The following is a 6,022-nucleotide window of genomic DNA, read 5'->3' on the forward strand; positions in this document are numbered from 1 at the left end:
AACGGGATGGAACTGTCAAAAATTCTTGGATCAACTTCACACAGTTATACCTAATTTTCTTTTTAATTTACATTTTTTTACTAATATTATACTAAGATTAATAAAAACTTATACTAAGATTATATAAGAATGAGTCAGTTTTCAAATTTTCATCCGAGCTTCTTTATGCTTTGACATGTAAATATGATTAAGTAAGAGAAGTTTTCTTCCATTTTCTTTTGAGATGTCACAAAGAAGACAAGAGATGGGATACGAGATGATGTCTACTATAAATTTGTAATCCAATCTTTTGAAAATATGGGAAGAGAACGCATATGAAACCCGACATTTCAGATGGAAAACTCAGCTTCCATGCCATTTCCAATGGAAATGGATATTCTCCTAGATAATTGTACGACCACTAAGTTTTAGTAGTCTATGTGCACTTTTCAATTCAAGATACTTCCAAAATAGATTTCCAGTCTTTCATACATTTTTGTACAAGTTAAGTTAATTTTCCTAAACTATATTCCGTAGGCAGCTGTGTCGTTTCCATTTAATAAAATATTTGTTTTTACTTATTCAAACAACTGTGGAAAGTAATATTTGTTTAATTACGCAAATTGTGATTGAATTAAATCAAATTGAAGATGTACCAGAAAATACAAATTAATTTTTATCTGTTCAAATATTATGTGATTATTATAATTTTTTAAAATGTATTTTGTCAATATATTTTGTTTTTTATTAGAAAGATTATATTTACTACAAAGGAAGGAGGGCCTATATTACGCATATAAAATTTCTGTATCTTTACATTTCTTTTAGTTAATATTGAATTGCGATCATAAGTACAATATTAATTCTCTTAAAGTAAGATTTAGATATTAACTTAAAAATAAAATTGCATTCTATATTACTATACCCTTATATTACTATACCCTTACCCTCTAATTTCTAAAAAAAAAAATTTGTAAATATCAGAAATCATTTTGAACATTAGCTAATAGTATTGTAGGAGTACATATTATAACCTTTTTTTTATAAAGAGATAATGATCTTAAAGTATAAGTAATTAACATAATTAAGTATATAAATATTAAATTTGAAATTGACGATAGGTAAACAAACAGTATTTAATTGGCCAATTAAGGTAAATATGTATGAGAGTGAGGATGTAGGCACGAGGCTTGGGACTGCTGAGACAGCAGGTGCTTTGGTGCTTGCCTAAGTCCGGACCCTGACATCTGTGAATTATTGGATAAGTTCTCTCCGCCGGGCCATTATACCATAGTACCACAACTACCTACCGTACCGTCCGTCTGTCTGTCAGCATAACAAAAATATCCGTCCAATTGGCTCAGAGGTAATATTCCACGCTTCGCCTCACCCATTCATCACCCCAGCCCTGCACGATTTCATCCTTTCAACTAGTTTCGAGGGCTATTATGTCTGAAGCATTATCTATAGCTTTTTTTTTCTTTGAGTAAGTAGTCTATTTGTCGAAGTCCATCCTAGGCTGATTCAGAAGGCCAATGGATGCAGAACCAACCGTTGCGATGTAAACGATTCAATATTGACAGACGGATTATTTTCTCCCCTCTTCTTCAAGAACCATTGAAAAAGGAAGAAAAAAAAACGGAAAAAATGTTGTAACTATAACTCTCCTAATATAAAGTTTATATAGTCGTTGAAACAATTTTTTGTTAGCCATTCTGTCCTCATTATACTTTATTCTTATAATAAATAACTACTAATTGATCATACTTATTTCATATTCTTTCGAATATGCTTGAGTCTGAATAGTTCTAACGGAGAAAACTATGTATAATTACTAGTCAAAAATGATGAGTCTGCCAAGTAAAGGTAGGGGGAATAAAAAATAGCGGCTATTTCAAAACCTTAAAAAAACATTAATTTTTCATTCGGAATTCTATATCTTAAAAACTACCAACAACACTAGAAAATCTAAAAGAACATTATTTAAAGAAAAGTAAATTTGCTGAAATATTAGCCTTAATTGAGCTATATACGTCCAATAGTTTTCGAGATATTGCGTTTTAAAAAGCTACATTTCATAAAAATGTATTGAAATATCAGTAGTTAGTGAATCTATTTTGAGAAATCTATATCTATATCTCAAAAATCTTTCGGTGTAAAAATGTCTATTAACACTTAAATTAAAGCTATTTTAATTTACTATAAAATATTTTATAACTTTTATCTTTGTAGGAGTAGTAGTTTTTATGATATTTGACAAAATAAACTCACAAAATGTTAATTTCTAGTTGTTTGTATAAAATGTTGGATTTTTGAAAAAATGTATCTCTAGACCCATAAGACGCACATATGTCTGCTAACACTCATCATAAAGGAAATTTAACTTACTATGAAGTATTTTATGACACTTATCTTCGTAGGGGTAGTAGTTTTTATGATATTCGCTTATGAATATAAATTTAGCAAACGAAAATTTGTCCGAACAACTATAAATCAATTTATTTTAGCAAATTTCATGAAAAATAACTCCTACGAAGATGTATGTATACTACTTTATAGCTCATTAAAATAGCTTGAATTTGAGTGCTAACAGACATCTGCACGTCAAATGGTTTTTGAGATATAGATTTTTCAAAATAAATTCACTAACTACTGATCATTCTGTACTTTCTTTACAACATTTTTATAAAATATTGCTTTTTAAAAAGCTATATCTCGCGAACTATTGAACGCAAATAGATCTATTAGGGCTTACAGTTTAGCAAATTTACTCTACTTTATGCATTATTAAATGATGCTCTCTTAGATTTTCTATTGTTATTGGTAGTTTTAAAGATATAGAGCTCCAAATAAAAAATTAATTATTTTTAACGTTTTTAAAAAAACGCCACTTTTGATTCTACCTACGTATACATGGCAGACTCATCAATTTTGTATTTATATTGTATTTGTCAATTGCTATTTATATTATCAAATTATACATAATTTTTATCAAAGTAATAAAAAATTGGGATAAAATAACTGACTTTATTCTCCTTTTGGGCATTTGTACTATAAGCTATTATTATTCCTTGTCAATAACTTTATTTATAGAGCCTATCCCAAATTATTGGTTATTTCAGAATTCCAGATTTGACTTAAACCACTTTTGGATTCACATGCTCGTATTATTTTATGTAAAATTTATAATTTTTTTATTCATATTTGAGTTTAATAAACATATATATATACTTTTTTAGTCTGTCACGGAAAATAAATAATAGTCTATATTTTTAAATTGAGATATTTCTTGTGGAGTAGCAGAATTTTCCATATCTTTCCAATAGAACGGTGCTACATTACTGATGCTGCTGTTATAGCAATATCGGTTCGACGAACGTGTATCAGATACATCGTTATTTTTCCTCAAAAATAATATGCACTGAACATCACTAACGCATAACTAATTGTTTGTGAATAAAAAGGATCAGCCCAACCACTCCAGAACATAATTAGAAATTCAGTATAATTGAGTTTTTATATATTTGTATTATATTTTTAGTTATTGTATTATAGTATTATATATATTATTATATAGTTTTAGTTATATGTATTTATATATTTTATATATTCTAAAATATGATGTAAGATTTAAGATGCCAACCAGATTTGGGAAAAAAGTAATTACAATTACGAATACAATTCCATGGAAATTACAGTGATTTGGATTAGTAAAAATGTAATAACAGTTAGAAGTAATAATAAAAATTGTAATTGTATTTGTAATTACTTCATGAACTACTATAATTGTAAATTAGGTACTATAATAACAAATTATAGAATTGTGATTTTTCTCTAAAATTCCAAGTAATTATAATACAATTTCAAGTTGTTCTAATTCCAATTACTTAAGATCAGAACAAAAAAATATGAAAATAATATCCAGTCTAAGATCGCGCGCTGGCGTATCGAGTTATTTTACCTTTTCTGATTTCTAACATGTTCCTTTTATATGTTTTCGGTGGCGCTAAAAAAGAAAATGAATTCGATTTTATGATCGGGTGCTAGCGTATCGATTTATTTTTAACCTTTAAGATTTCATTTATGTCAAAGTGCCCTTGTACGTTTTCGAGGGTGCTAAAAATGAAAATAAAAACAATTTTACAATCATTCGCTTGCGTATTGATTTCGGCAGAAGATATACTCATTTCTTCACTTTTTGAATGACATTTTTTCCTCCACAGATGGGAAGATAAATCATTTCTGAGTTCCTCGGAGTGAATAATAATACTGTACTTTGGTAAAAATGAATATAAGATATTTGCTTTCCTTGATTTGATCTGAAGTTTAATTTTAATTAATATTATTTTTTTCAGATTATTATTTTACTATTATTTAATTCACCTATATTTCTGTAACTATAATGAGAATTTACCCTTCGACCTTTTAAAATAAAAAATAACAGGATAAAAAATTCTGTTTCCTAACAAGTGAGTTGGAAGGTAATCCTGCTCAATAAAATCAGTTTTTGAATGAAGTTTGACAAATCGATAAAGACAACTCCTTCATTCCCCACCCCTAAATTCAACCCCTTTATATCCAGTGATAATGCACGTTCATGGTAGAAGTAGCTGTTAGTTCCTCAGTTTAACTTCCTTATACACACTAATTACCAATTCCGTGTGACGATAAAGGCGTTTGAATGGCCCGTTATGGTTTGTTCTTGTGATGCGGCTTTTGAGTCGCGCTCTCCCAAACCACATCATCCGCTGCGTCTCGAAGGAAAAGAGTTATGTTAATTAGTTTTAAGGCGCCTTTGTGGTGCCTTCGCGGTAGAAGTTTGCTTCTCGATGGTATAGTGGAACAGATAAACTGATTTGAGTGGATCGTGTAGCTGTCAAATTGATTTTTTTTTTAACACTGACACAGTTTGAATTAAAAAAACAAAATGAAAAAAAAAATCTTCAATCTAAGTTTTATTTAAATATATAACTTAATAAGTAAATATTTTTGTCGATCATTAACTTTATTCATGCGTGAATGTTTGGCAGTTTTCTGAATTAGTAATAAATTTAAGTTAGAAAAAAATCAATTAACGGCTATTATCCCCATGTTGATTTATAAATGTTTTTACTCTTACTTCAATCATTTTAAATATTTCACATTTATGCTATCACCAAAATAACTTATTTTTTTCCATAATGCATAATAACAATGCTAAGTGTGATAACAAACAAGCAAATGGTGAAACAGTTGAAGTGAATGAAATAAAAAAATAAAATAAAGTCAAGTAAAAATGTTGGAAAAAAATGGACAAGAAAGTCTGCAATAGAAAAAAAGTGTTCAAAACATATGGATACATTGAAATCAATGATCTCCTTGATTGTAGCTAAAGAGCTGAAATGTTGGAGAAGAATAAAGATACAAAGTGAAAATGATCAAAATAAATTTGTTATGGTTAGGAAGCCTCAGTTCTAGAAAATGAACTTTTCTGAAGACGAAGTTGAAAATAAACTTAGCTATTTTTTCCAATATAAATTAGCTTAAGTTTGATCGTTGATTAAATGTCCAACTCAACAGAGATGTAAATATGAGTTTTTTTTTAGGCTTGAGTTTAAACAGGGCTTGGTGGATGGAAGTATGTGAACAACAATAGGCTTCAAAACTGGTGTTTCCCAACTCAATACCAGGACGTGATACTACTCTTTGTTGCAAGACTGAATCATGTCTAATGCGGCACTATGGCGTTCAGACCCGCAACATTTCGCTGTGTCCCGGGAGTGTAATGCTGGTCTAGGTTGTATAAGATTTTGAGTTACGTCAAAAATGAATTCTCTGAAAAATATTTCGTAACATCGCAATATTAAAATTTCAGCTTATCTGGTTCATAGTTATCACAGTATTTTTATTCTGACCTACTTGTCGTTGTGTTTTATATTATTCAATACATGTTTGACAAAAGATAGATTAACCGGAACCATTAAATCAATAGATATACAGATAATCAATTTTATTTTCTGTATTAGGGATTCAGTTTTGATGGAGCACGGTTAATCCAGACAAT

The sequence above is a fragment of the Halyomorpha halys genome, unplaced genomic scaffold, assembly GCF_000696795.3.
Source record: "Halyomorpha halys isolate HHAL.00 unplaced genomic scaffold, Hhal_1.1 Scaffold1972.1, whole genome shotgun sequence".
NCBI lineage: Eukaryota > Metazoa > Arthropoda > Insecta > Hemiptera > Pentatomidae > Halyomorpha > Halyomorpha halys.